Source organism: Chrysemys picta, chromosome 5 (assembly GCF_011386835.1).
Source record: "Chrysemys picta bellii isolate R12L10 chromosome 5, ASM1138683v2, whole genome shotgun sequence".
Lineage (NCBI taxonomy): Eukaryota > Metazoa > Chordata > Testudines > Emydidae > Chrysemys > Chrysemys picta.
The window spans coordinates 9,037,770-9,052,101 of NC_088795.1; the positions used below are offsets into that span (position 1 = coordinate 9,037,770).

At 46.7% G+C, this 14,332-nt stretch overlaps 1 long non-coding RNA gene across 1 annotated transcript in view; it reads left to right on the forward strand.

Moving 5' to 3' along the window:
- LOC135983518 (uncharacterized) overlaps nucleotides 1–13,848 on the forward strand; it is a 183,791-nt gene extending 169,943 nt beyond the window's left edge. Inside the window, exons 2-5 of the long non-coding RNA XR_010601195.1 lie at nucleotides 11,710–11,767; nucleotides 11,893–11,958; nucleotides 12,616–12,743; nucleotides 12,878–13,848. This is a non-coding gene — a long non-coding RNA (uncharacterized LOC135983518). The remainder of the gene's footprint in view (nucleotides 1–11,709; nucleotides 11,768–11,892; nucleotides 11,959–12,615; nucleotides 12,744–12,877) is intronic.
- The last annotated feature ends 484 nt before the right edge of the window (nucleotides 13,849–14,332 follow it).

A 14,332-nucleotide genomic window follows, 5' to 3' on the forward strand; every position in this document is an offset into this window, starting at 1 on the left:
CGCAAAAAGAAGAACAGGAGGACTTGTGGCACCTTAGAGACTAACAAATTTATTAGAGCATAAGCTTTCGTGGACTACAGCCCACTTCTTCGGATGCATATAGAATGGAACATATATTGAGGAGATATATATACACACATACAGAGAGCATAAACAGGTGGGAGTTGTCTTACCACCTCTGAGAGGCCAATTAATTAAGAGAAAAAAAACTTTTGAAGTGATAATCAAGCTAGCCCAGTACAGACAGACAGTTAGATAACAAGTGTGAGAATACTTACAAGGGGAGATAGATTCAATGTTTGTAATGGCTCAGCCATTCCCAGTCCTTATTCAAACCGGAGTTGATTGTGTCTAGTTTGCATATCAATTCTAGCTCAGCAGTTTCTCGTTCTTCAAAAACAGACTCCAACGAGAAACTGCTGAGCTAGAATTGATATGCAAACTAGACACAATCAACTCCGGTTTGAATAAGGACTGGGAATGGCTGAGCCATTACAAACATTGAATCTATCTCCCCTTGTAAGTATTCTCACACTTGTTATCTAACTGTCTGTCTGTACTGGGCTAGCTTGATTATCACTTCAAAAGTTTTTTTTCTCTTAATTAATTGGCCTCTCAGAGGTGGTAAGACAACTCCCACCTGTTTATGCTCTCTGTATGTGTGTGTATATATATCTCCTCAATATATGTTCCATTCTATATGCATCCGAAGAAGTGGGCTGTAGTCCACGAAAGCTTATGCTCTAATAAATTTGTTAGTCTCTAAGGTGCCACAAGTCCTCCTGTTCTTCTTTTTCTGTAATTCATGAGGGTCTGTCCTGACAGGAGGTAATATAGGATACAACTGCAACCTTGCTATGCAGTCGTAAGCGCTGCGACTGTTCGTGTTTGGCACACAGTGTTTATAATTTCTTATGCAATGGGTGAGCGCCTGTAACAAATGCTTTCCCAATTAAAAGCACGTTCAGCGTTATTCTGTCAGATTTCATCTGACTACAGAGAAACTTTCCCAAGGATTTCAATGGAAGTTGCCCACTTCTTCCTCCCCCTACTCCCATTTTATCTTAAGGATGTTTTCTGGTTGTTGCCTAACATCAACTGTTGTACTAGACAAAACAGCTTTGTCCTGAGGAAATGGTAAGATTCCAGTGGATTTTCCTGTCATGTAAAAGGATGCTTGGATGCTTAGAAGATTTCTGAAAGCAGACTGAGTGGTGGCATCTATCATTAACCTAGAGACAACTATTATCTCCGCTGCAGTTAAGTGAATACCCTTCCAAGGATCCTTGCTATAGCAACTAGCAAGGGGAATTAGTTATCAAGTGCTTTATCAATGGGGTAAACTGAGGGGTAGAAAGGCTACGGCTTGAATTTTTAATCTGTCCGCTCACATTGGGTCCTTCTATTCTTGGATGCCCAGCATGAGACACCTCTGATTAACTTTGCTCGGTGCTTTTGAAAGCTGTCCCAAAGCTGGGCACCCAAAAGGAGAGGCAGTTAATATGAGGGGACTTTTTTCTGAAAATTTTGGCTTGAGTGCAAGGTGAGCATCGAACACAAAACTCTGGCTTCTGCCCTGGCTTGCAGTTCCCTCATCTAACCACTAGGGTGGGATTCTCAAAGAATTCTAAGGGAAATAGGCAATCAAATCCCATTGGAATTCAATGGAATTGAAGTTCCTAACTCCCTTAGGCTCATTTGAAAATGCCAGTCTAGATCTCATTGCCTCCCTTGTGGAGCTTGAAGGTGGAACTGTCCCTTGGCTTTTGGTTGCCCAGGTGTTTAGGAGTGCTAATCACCCAGACTTTGCTGACTGGGTTAAATAAACTCCAGGTTCAAACTGATTCAACAGTACAAAAACTACAGTCCCAAGAACCATGGATGAATCCACAGTAAGGGACGATTCCACATCAGTTATAACCATCTAATCTACTTTGTAATGAATAGGGCAGCTGAGAAAAGCCCCATCGTGGTCTTATTTTTACTGTCAGGCGTGCTTCCAAGATTCCTGGGAGGAAGTCCCCTCCTTCCCCCCCAGTTGCAGCCGTGAGGGGAAAATGCAAGGTCAGACAAAGGTCAGTGCCATTGAGTTCGCTGCGCCAACCCGAAAACCCACCCCATTAAATATGAAAATCCACTCATTGTCTCGGTTCTGATTGTATCCTGTCTTTCAGATCAGGCACCCTAGCGCCATAGCAACGGCACTAGGCGGATGTGCATTGGACCACATCATTTGCAGGGTGTCTTTAGCCGAGGAAAGTTTTGTTGAAAATGTGTGTGATTAATGCCTTCAACTATTATCTCTAATTGAACAGACATGAAAAAGGGGCCACTTTGTCAGCCTCGCTAAGCCTTTTGCACAGCTATTAAGAGAGTATTCAGACCTGGCTGAATACAACTATTATTACCTCTTGTGTTCTGTAAGCATAACATGTTATTGGAACCCGGCACAAAAATATGAATGACTGTTTGATACATAGCTCCAGTAATCCTCTAAGCACCAATATGGAAGAAGAGGGAAAGGCTGTTTAGCACATAATTGAATATGCTAAGGCATGTGCATTACTGTTAAGTAATGGTACTTTAATTTAATATATTTATATCATAGAAATGTGTCAGTTTAACATCAACTACGTAGCGTGATTAAATAACCACTATCTCACTCTCTTCCTCTCCGGCTATCATCACACCGCATGAGCGGAGCAATGTCGTGGAACCCTAGCATTCCCAAATACCCGCTGTGGGAACACAGGAGCCTTAAGGGAGAACCTGCTAGCTCATACACAGGAATTAGTTCAGGGAAGTTCTCTGGCCTGTGGTAAGCAGGACATCAGACTAGATTATTACAATGGTCCCTTCTGGGCTATGCATCTATATGACTTTAGAATTAGTCAAACATTTTCAAGTGAATCATTTTCCCACTGGAAAATGGTTTGGCAAAAATTAAATGTTTGTCCAAGAAAAAAGGCATTTTCAATTAATTGTTTATTAATTATTATTATTTTGTTCAATGGGAAATTTTTGAAGCAAAATAAAATGCGTTGGGTTTCAAATGATATTTTTCATTTGTTTGGTTTTGAAAACCCCCAAATGTTGGGGTTTAAAAAATCAGAACAAACACTTCAATTCAAACAAATTATAATGAACATTTTCTTTTTTTGTTTTGAAATTTTGCTGTGAAAAATAAAAAGTTCAAAAGAAAATTTTTCATCTGATTTTTTTTTTCCAATGGGGAAAATAAGCAATTTTTGAGGTCTTTCTCTATGACCCATTTGGCATAGGTAGGTAACACTACTCAAGGGATGATATCATGTATGCTAAATGTGACTTGTGGACAAAACAGTTAATGGAGTAAGAGGCATCATTAGTGATGATGACCTGTAGTAGGTTATGCATCCGAAGAAGTGGGCTGTAGTCCACGAAAGCTTATGCTCTAATAAATTTGTTAGTCTCTAAGGTGCCACAAGTACTCCTGTTCTTCTTTTTGTAGTAGGTTAGAGTAATTTGACAGGGTTTCGTTCAGAGAGGGTGAGAGTCACATGGGTTCATCCTGCTCACCAAAGGAAATCATCTAAGACAGTGGTTCTCAAACTAGGGCCGCCGCTTGTTCAGGGAAAGCCCCTCGTAGGCCGGGCCAGTTTGTTTACCTGCCACGTCCGCCGGTTCAGCCGATCGCGGCTCCCACTGGCCGCGGTTCACTGCTCCAGGCCAATGGGGGCTGCAGGAAGTGGCGCGGGCCGAGGGATGTGCTGGCCGTCCTTTCTGCAGCCCCCATTGGCCTGCAGTGGCGAACCGCGGCCAGAGGGAGCCGTGATCGGCCGGACCTGCGGATGCGGCAGGTAAACAAACTGGCCTGGCCTGCCAGGGGCTTTCCCTGAACAAGCGGCGGCCCTAGTTTGAGAACCACTGATCCAAGCTCATGTCTATACATACAGCATTGCCACGGCCATACAGTTGTGCTGGTGCAGCGCATGTGGTGAAGACGCTCTATGCCGACTGACATATAAAAGAACATCTCTGTGAGTGGCAGAAGCTATACCAGCTGGAGAAGCTCTCCTGCCAACATAATGTATACACGAGCATTTATGCTAGCATCATTTATGTCGCTTTGGGGTGTGATTTAATCACACCCTTGAGCAACATAAAATATGCCGCATAAGCTACAACGTAGACGGAGCCTCCATCAGCTTTCTTACTGAGGACTTCAAAGCCTAAAAGTGGTGCTTAGAATGGTGAAGAGCAACAGCTGAGATGTCGTGCTGCAGCAGAGTATTATCAGTAAGACTTTGCACGCATGTAGCAATTCCATCCATCGACCTCAATGTACCGTACAAACCCAAGCAAGCACTGTTCTCCTACTTTTATAGATGGGATAACTGCAGCACATTCGGAGAATTCATCCTGTGCTGCAGCGACTGCACCACCCGTGTGCTGCTCCAGGACAGGACTCGTGCCACCGACAGAGAGCGTTGAGCCAGGAGGAGACACAGCCAAGGCATTGCTGCACCTTAGTTTCCTCGAGGCCCCTAAGGAACAAGGGAGCCCTCAGAGCTGCAGTGGATCAAACCAACCCCAAAATAGGAGAGGAACATGCCACCTTTCCTCGGTCCCTCTCCTGGCCACATGGATGAATCCAGCTTGCAGAAGTTACTGACGCCAGGTCACTCAGCAAACCAGTGGCACAGCTGGGCTTACAACCGAAGTCTGCTGATCCCCAGCTTGAAGTTCACACCCCGAATTGCAACAGCCTCCTTTTGCAAATTAGGTGCTTTACAACCACAGAACAATCCCCGCTATGTGCAACGTGCTGAAAGAGGAAACCGCAGGGTTTTAGAAAGCCTCCAAGAAAAGCAATATTTGGACAGACCTCCTGAAAGAGGGCAGGGGTGGGTCAACCCCCCCTCCACCATACAAATAAAACAAGGCAAACCTGAAAGGAAGAAAACATGCTGAATTTCACCGCCCTGTGCTGCCATATAAAGCATGTCTGTGAGGCAATACGGAGCTGGGATGCAAAGAAACAAGAGCCGTATTCACCTAAGGGGAGGGATTTTTTTTAAACTGTGTGAGCAACACGATGCTGTGATTGCCTATAAAAAAATAAATAAAAGGGATTCTAGGCACTTGCTAGAAGGGCAGAGAGGATTTAAAAACAAACATTTGCAGTGGGAAGTCCCTGACTTGTAAGTCTCATTCATTCTAAGCCACTCTAGTTCCTGTAGCTAGGCTGTCTTGGGCTGTGATCTCATTGTATGTGACAATTAAGCAGCGGCAGGTCTCCTTAGTGCTTAGCTGACCTCCATGGGGAAAGCAAGGTAGTTCAAGTGATTTAGCAGATTGTGCTACACCCTGATCCGCCACTGGCATAAAGTCATTGAGGGATCTTGCACCAGGGCATACGTTACAGGGATGCCAAGCTAGCACGGCTCCTCGCACAATCGCAGCAGCCATGACGGTTCATTTTAAATGACGTGGTAGGATGAGATAGCAGAAAATTGAGACGACCAGGTCTGATTGCCAGAAAACCCAACTGGAACTCTCAGGCCTTCTCGAACGTAGGGAAACGTGCACTGGTGTAACTACACTGATCTGAGCTATGCCCTGATGTAGGCACATTGCACTGCTGCAAAATGTGACTTGCCTGACCAGCTTGCCACGGTAAACAGCCCCAGTACAAACCTGATCTTACACCAGTGCAGTGCATCTACCCACGGGTTTGCCCAGGCCTGGCTACATCAGTGCAGCAAACATTGGTGCAAACAAGCCTGTAAACAACTGCTCAGAATGATTTCCCCCCCCCTCCAGACTGACTAGGGTAGAGGTAAATTTTGATGTACTTGGGAGATATTCTGACCGGCCATGCACATTCACCTCCATATATAAGGGACAGGGCCGGCTCTAAGCACCAGCAAAGCAAGCAGGTGCTTGGGGCGGCAGATTTGCAAGGGGCTCAAGAATCCAGCCTGGGAGCTGAGAACCAACAGGGGTCCCTGGGAGCTGTAGTTCCTTGCTTAGCTCCCTGCCTATAGAGCCAGCCCTGGAGCAGGGAAAGAACTACATTTCCCAGCATTCCCTTGGCCACCAGCAAGAGGAAAGGGTGGGGGGAAGGAGTATGGAACTGAAATCTGCAGCTTGCTGTGAATGGTAGGAACAGAGACGCGCTAGGTTTTTTGCCGCCCCCCAACCCCTGTATTGCCCCAGCCTGGACTCTCCCCCGCCCACACCCCCTGCCGCCCCAGCTCTGGCCCCCACCTGCACCCTCTTGCTCCCCCAGTCCTGGGCTCTCCCCCGCCCGCACCCCCTGCCGCCCCAGCTCTGGCCCCCACCCGCATCTCCTGCTGTCCCAGCCCTGGGCTCTCCCCCAAAGAAGGAATTGGGGGGACTAAATGGACAGTGCACCCCTCTATCTGAAGCCTAGCAAGGGAGGTATGTGGATCCCAGTAGAATTTAAAATGAAAACTAAGGGAGGGGAGGCTCTGGACCTGGGCAGCTTTAGATACAGTACCAGGCACTTCTGAGCCATGGAAGCAGAAATTGACTTTTCCTTTCCAGATTTAGCTAATATTCAGAAAGGGAATCTAGCACCTGCCTTCCAGATTTGAACACCTCAAGATTCAGGAGTGCTCAAGCTCAATTTGGGTAGGGTTACCATTCGTCCGGATTCCCCCGGACATGTCCGGCTTTTTAAGCTAAAAATAGCGTCCGGGGGGAATTTGTAAATGTCCGGACTTCCCCCCCATGCAGAGCACGCGCGGCTAACAGTGCTGCCGGCCGGCCGGTGTCACTTACTTGGGACTCCGACACTCAGCCAGAGAGGGCTCCTCCTCCCTCCCTCCCTGCATCGCAGATCGGCTCCGGCACTCTGGAGCTCCTCCCCCACTGCTGCCCAGCGGCTCCGGCCGTTCCTGAGCAAGCTCACAGAGACATTAGGCGAAGGCCAACAACAAGGGGGCCAGGGGGTCGGAGAAGGGGCAGGGAGGTTCTGGAGGGGGCAGTCAAGAGACGGGGGGGGTCGGGAGTTCGGGGGGGCCTTTATGGGGGTGGGGTGTGTGGATAAGGTTTTGGGTAGTCAGGGTACAGGTAGGGGGTAGGGTCCTGGGGGGCATTGGGGGGGGTCTTAGGAGGGGGCAGTTAGGGGACAAGGCACAGGGAGGCTTAGGTAGGGGGTGGGGTTCTGGAGGGCAGTTAGAGTCAGGGGACAAGGGGGCGGTTGGGAGTTCTGGGGGGGGGGCTGTCAGGGGGCAGGAGTGGGGAGAGGGATCGGAGCAGTCAGGGGACAGGAAGCAGAGGGGTTTAGATGGGTCGGGAGTTTTGGGGGGGGCGTCAGGGGGTGGGGAGTGGTTGGATGGGGCATGGGAGTCCCAGGGGTCTGTCTGGGGGTGGGGGTGTGGATAAGGGTTGGGGCAATCAGGGTACAGGTAGGGGATAGGATCCTAGGGGGCCAGTTAGGATGGGGGGAGGGTCTCAGGAGGGGGCAGTCAGGGGACAAGAGGCAGGGAGGCTTAGGTAGGGGGTGGAGTCTTGGGGGGCAGTTAGGGGCAGGGGTCCCAGGAGGGGGCAGTCAGGGGACAAGGAGTGGGGGGAGGATTGGAGGTTCTGAGGGGGGGAAGTGGGAGGGGCAGGGGTGGGGCTAGGGCAGGATGGGGCGGGGCTAGGGCAGGACAGGGGCGGGGCTCCTCCCGTCCTCTTTTTTGCTTGCTGGATTATGGTAACCCTAAATTTGGGCAGCCGTTACTTCATTTCCCCCAAATCAAATATACTGATCCACTGTAACTTGCTGTAGAAAAAGTAGAGTAAATTGAGCAAGAAATACTTCCCAGTGATTTTTAGGACTGGAATTGCTATTTTCAACAGCCATTGCTTTTTTTTTTTTTTTTTTAAGTTTTAGTTTTATTTGTTTAAAAGGAAGAGCGTGATAGTGCATTCCCCATAGAAACAAAGAATGGAACAAAAGAATAATAAAGGCACCTCAACTTTTTCTCATTTATGTAGGACAGTCTTATAATATGCATCCAGATATCCTCCAGTCACACAAGCTGAAAATTGTTCCACTTTACTGCAGTTCTGTAACCATATGGGAACCAATCCTGTCTGTGTTCTGTGCACATCCAAAATTCCTGCTGAATGACCCACCCTGGGAGCGAGTTACCAGTGACCCAGGCCTGGGGCGGCAGGAGGGTGCAGTTGGGGGGAGGGGGGGAAGGGAGAGAGCCCAGGGCTGGAGTAGAGGGCAGCCAAAATTTTTTTTGCTTGTGGCAGCAAAAAACCTAGAGCCGGCCGTGTCAGTATGTATAAATATCTTCTTTCTGTGTGTTCCATTCTATGCATCCGATGAAGTGGGCTGTAGCCCATGAAAGCTTCTGCTCAAATCAATGTGTTAGTCTCTAAGGTGCCACAAGCACTCCTGTTCTTTTTGCGGATACAGACTAACACAGCTGCTACTCTGAAACCTGTCAATAAATTCTAGAAAATGCTCTCTGACGGTCACCATTGCAGGGACATTTTCACTAGGTTCTGTTGTTGTTACAACATGCACCATTAAAGTCAGTTGATCCATATGGCTGATGTCAGGTGTGCAGTCCAGAATAACAGAGTAATGACTTGCTGACTTCAGATTTGCCACAATCTTCTGTTTGACTTTTGTTGCCAGTAACAGTATGATCTCATTTTGAATTGTTTTTCCGAGGTCGTGGGGTGTGTCCATTTCTTGGGTGGTGACTCTTCTTAGATTCTCCTGGAGTACAGCATCAACCTCAGCCATCAGCTCCACAATTTTAAGGAAGTTTCCATTGTTTGGCACATGCAGCTGATCTGAAGTGCCACACAGTGCTAGGTTTTGGGTAGCAAGCATTCTCACAATGGCAACGAGCCTTTTCAGAACATTTTGCCAGTGAAGAGACTCTGAAGCAATCTTCTCTTGATGCTGATCATCTGTGGTGGTCTTTAACCTTATTCTCATCTCAAGCTCTTTCCAACTATGGAATGCTCTCTGGTGATTTGCTGCCTTCTCATGGCATGCCAGATTTCTAGCCAGATTTTTCCATTGTTCACACCTGCTGTGGTGTGAGTAGTATAAAGGCCCTACCGTAAATCAAACCATAAACCCGCCCCTTGGTCCCCCCCACCTGTCACCCCATGGGGGTATTACTTCCGGGGTCAATGTGCCACCTGACCGGAAGCAAGGTGGGTCATGTGACCCCTTTATGAACTCTCACCACCACCCTCTACCAATCAGGAGGGGTTTCGTCCCGAAAGGACTGCCCCGAGAGGAGATTTTGACCAATCAGGGTGACTTCCAGGGCGGGGGTGACCCGTCCGGAAGTGGGTCATGTGACCCCCCTAAGAACTCCCCCCACCACCCTCTACCAATCAGAAGGGATTTCGTCCCGACAGGACCTCCCCGAGAGGAGATTTGGACCAATCAAAGTGACTTCCAGGTTGGGGTGACCCCTCCGGAAGTGAGTCGTGTGACCCCACTAAGAACTCCTCCCAAGGGCCTCCGCCAATCAGAGTGCAGCACCATTACCCCATAAGTCCCAGCACCAGACAAAGGAGGCGGCCATCTCTTACCAAGGACACGTGTTTTCGAAATCACGGAAAGGCTGCTGAGAGGAAACATGGACTCCTTCACTACCCCCGTGAGAACTTCGGATTTTGTTTTAGCCCCGAGCACCTTTGACCATCCGCAGAGAAAACGATACATCAGCGACAGTTCCGAGGAGGAGGCGGGAGCGACCGAGGGGAGCCCTTTGGCCCAGCTGTTGCTGGATACGCCAGAACCTGACCCCGAAACCCTCGTGAGACACCCCAATGAGCGTGACGGTCTCTCTTTGTCCACCCCCTCAGAGGTGGAAGGCGACTGCAGCTCGGGGGGGTCACCGGCGGACAAGGCAAACGGAAAAGACGGCGCTCAGGTAAATGAATGATTAAGAAGCGGCAGTCGAGGAGGGGTGGGTAATGGGGTAGGAACCGGGGGTTGCGTATATTAAAAAACAAGCAGTGGGGGTGCTTACACGTTTTCTTTTCTGAAAATTTCTCAACAGCTCGACGATGCCTTTCTAGAGGACCCGCAGGCCCTGGACAGCGTTGCATCAAGCGGCGAAGATGAACCGGGCCCACCATGTTTTTGCTCAACGCCGATACAAGTTGTTGAAGAGGACTCTGAGGATGATGGCTATGAGGAGTTTAGGAGGTGGCTTGGCATAGAACTAACTGAGCCAGTGCCACGTCGTGAGCGTAAAAAAGTCATGCGGACTATTGTACGCGTTGCTGTTTATGCTCTCCTTAAACACTGCCTTAGGGAAAAGCTTTCTGAAGATTGTGAGGGCTGTGTCATAGATGCGCCAGGCCAAAGGCACCATGACTGTGTGACTTGGACTTCAGTGGATATAAACTGCAAGCTCCGGGGCCTGTGTGCTGAGCTGTGTTTGGAAAGCTTATTAAACACTGTTATTGCCATAGGTTCTGCTATGCAATGTCTGTACCTAACCCAAGAACATTTAGCGCAAGGGGTGACCTTGATAAATGCTGTGCAATTCAGTGCAGACCCTGACCGTGTTCTAAAGAATATGACCAAACCGGAAGATGCCTGCTTACAGCGTTATATTGACCGTCTAGTCTGCACAAAGAGTTCCAGAACCCTGCTTAAGAAAAAAACTATTGGTAAGAAATCTAAAAGGATTAAGTTAGAGAATGGTGAGGGGACAAACATGCGATATAAAACTTGGTAGCTGTAAATTTTTGAAAAGGAGGTTTGTGACTATCTGTGTTTTGTTAGAAGGCCTTTGGCCTTTAAGTGAGCTAAAAGGTTTTAATGAAGCAGTTTGGCTTGTTTTCAAGGAGCTGTAAGTTTTTTAAATAAAAAAATAAATTGTTTGTGAGAATTAGCTCTTGTGTTTTTGTGTGTGTATAGCAAAAAGCTGAAATGTATGTTGTGGTGGGAGGGGGAAAAAATCCTAAAAATGTGCTTACAATAAAACAAACAAGTCTAATTCAGACAATAGAGTTAATATGGAGATATACCTATCTCATAGAACTGCCTTTACTAGCAGGACCAAATATTGATTTTGCCCCAGATCCCTAAGTGGCCCTCTCAAGACTTAAACTCACAAGCCTGAGCTTAGCAGGCCAATGCTTAAACCACTGAGCTATCCTTAGTCTCTTGACCTGAATGGGTTTAACCACACACACACCCCTCACTGAATAGCCAGGGTGACTGCAATTACTTACCCTCGTTGCTATAGGGTTACATTTGATGGGAGTTCACCCATAGTAAGGGGTGGGTGGGGGTGGATGGTGAGTTCTGCTTAATATGAAATGAAATTAAACCTCAGGAATTCACAGATGCTATTGGACAGTTTAAATATAACCCCTGGGGTTGGTGGAATGCTATTGGACAGTTTAAATATGGCCCAGGAGTTGGTTGAATGCTATGGGCCATTCTTTCTAGGCAACAACCCCACCCCCCAAACTTTAAGCATGAAAGAAACATGTTTTAAAAAACAACCAACCCCCAAGACATTCATTGATATCTGCAAAGGGCCCCGACTTGGAAATGGGTACTGTTTAATACTGTAAGAAAGCCACAAATGTATTTTAACTTAAAGCGGGGGGGTAAGCCCTGTTGTGCAGACAAAATGGTTTCACTACCCCAGATCACAAAAGGGAATGCTATGTCTTAGTAAATAATGGTGCCTATCTTTATTGCAGTGTGATCTGTTTAGCGTGGAACCAGTAACTTTAAACTGCATTTCACCACCAGGCCAAGGTAAAAACCATTTTAACTATAGTTGTGCTTAATACTGTTGAATTTAAAAAAAAAAAGTACTCCACAGGCTGTATAGGGATTAGGGTAATACTAACTAACATTTTTGCTTGTTCTTGAACCTGAAGGCCCAAACACACACGAGGGGGAACAGAACAAGCATGTGCCTGCAACACTTTATCCCATAGTGAAAGGTAACTTTATTTATTTATTTATTTTGCAACAGGCTTTTAAATGCATGTGGGTTTTTGAAAAGTGTATGGCTGCAAACTTGGTTTGGTGTGTTTTATAAAGCTGCTGTTTTTTGTGTGTGTGTGTGTGTGTGAGGGGCCTGTGCAAGGCATAGGTTTTGGGTTTTTTTTTTTTAAAGTACTTGGTTTGTTTCAAACTAACAGGGTTTTTTTTACTGTGCATAATGTGTTGGGTTTTTAAAAATGGGGTTTGAGGCACTTGGGGAGAGGGAATGCTACTAACTAACCCAAACACACATGGCTGGGGGGACACAACAACCATGTGGCTTTTAAATGCATGTGGGGTTTTTGATAAGTATTTGGTTGCAAATTGTGGGTTTTAAACTGGTGGTATGTGTGTTTCAAACTAACAAGGGTTTCTGTGCCAAATGGATTTTAAAAGCAGTTTTGGTTTTTATCCTGCAAAATGAGATGTATTTAAAAACCTGTGTTTGTTGTACAGCCTGAAATGGATTATTTTGTTGTAAAGCTATGACTTTTTAAATAGAAAATCACCCTAATGAAGTAAGTGTATGTGTGTGTGTGTGTGTGTAATATGTATATGTATGTTTACAAGATGGTTTCATGTGTTTTATAATAATGTTGTTGTTTGCTCCACAGTACAGTCAAAACATGAGATCCTTAGACCAGAGGGAAAACAAGCAGAAAAGAAAAAGGAAAGACAGCTGAAAAGGAAAATTCACCAGCATCAGTCACGGATGGATGGATGGATGAATGGATGAAGCCCTGTAAATATATTTTGCTTATTGGTTTGGTTGTTCTATGAGGTTTTGTATTTTAAGTAAATACAGAGGTGTGGGTGAGAGATGGTAAAGTTCAGTTTTGTAAAATGTTGTTGTTGTTGTTGTTTTCCCTCTCATAGGCCTGGGCAACTCTTCTGACAATGCAGTAGTCAGAGCTACAAGGACATCTCCTCCAGAATTGCCAACGAACCAGGAATCTGCTTTGAGACCTTTAACAACGCAAAACAGTATAGGAGTGCAGCTGAAGCACCCGGGCGGTCCAAACTTTATATATGTCAAACCCAAGGACAAAACAAAAGACTCAGGTAAAAAACAACCATTCCACCACAACTCCAGTTCCTCAGTGGCCACTACCACACCAAGCCCTGAGGAAACTGAGCTGAGGAAAACTGAGGAAAATGCCCACATTCACAAACCCGGAGCATGCGCTCTAGGGGTTGTGAATAAAAAACCACGAACTGACAAACCATTCTCCCAAACCATAAGCTCGTCACAGCTTCCCCATATTCTAGTATTTGGGGAGGGTTTGATGCTTCCCTCAGAAAAGTGATGGAGGCTGTATCCTCGGGTAGTCTAAAAGAACGGGATTCTAGAAAGAAATGGGAAAAATATGATGCTTTGTTCAGAACCATGCTGAAAAACATGAGGGCTGGAAAGGGTGGCTCTGAGCAGGCATGACTAGTCGTGAAAAGGGGCCTGGGTAAAAGGGGCACCCTCCAGGGTACACATCAGCTCATGTGTAAACAAAAGAGGGGACAGCGCTTGGGGAATAAACAGATGGCTGCCAAAAAGTTCCAGGCCCGGGTTGTTGTAAAAATTTTATAAAGGGCTAAAGAGGTAATGAGGGAAAAAAAACAAAAACAGAGAGATGCCCCCGACTGGAGGCTCTCAAACTGGCTTGTCTGAAAATGGGGAGGCGGAATCAGACTCTGGTTTAGCAAATTCCCCAGAGGGCTCTCTAGATGGGTCCCATTCTACTCCCAATGACCCTCATGGAGGCGCCTCAGAGTCTGACTCTCAAATAGCATCTGATGTAGACGATGCCGCTAATGATCCCGTAGAGGAACCCCCAAGTAACCCCGAATATGGAGAGAGTGAGAAGTTGGCAACGTGAATTATCCAGATTTGGGGGGTCGGTGTATTGTGAGGAATTTCGTTTTGTCAATCTTGAGCAAATAAATTCAGCTCAGCAGGTTGTTAAAGCCATACACCGGGGAATACAGTTAGTGCTCGATGACATTAATGGTAGAGTAGGCCCTGATGATTATGTTCAGTTACGTTTAAAGAGCCGTAATTTAACTAACTCTGTTTTCGGTCAAAAGAACTAGGGATGAGCTGTCTGCTGAGGATTTCTTAAATCAGACCTCAAAGCTGCTACAGAGCAATAGAGAGTTGCATGTCGATGGGACATTGCGCCTCGTTGTGACAGCTGTAAAAACAGGGGTGGGGGCGCTCGTAGAATTTTTTTTTTAATTCTATCCTTAATAGTCAAATTATTCATAAAAAGAGACCATGTTTAGTAGACCTGACTTACACCGGTACCAATTTGTGTTTTGCGGGTGGGCTCTTGGCCG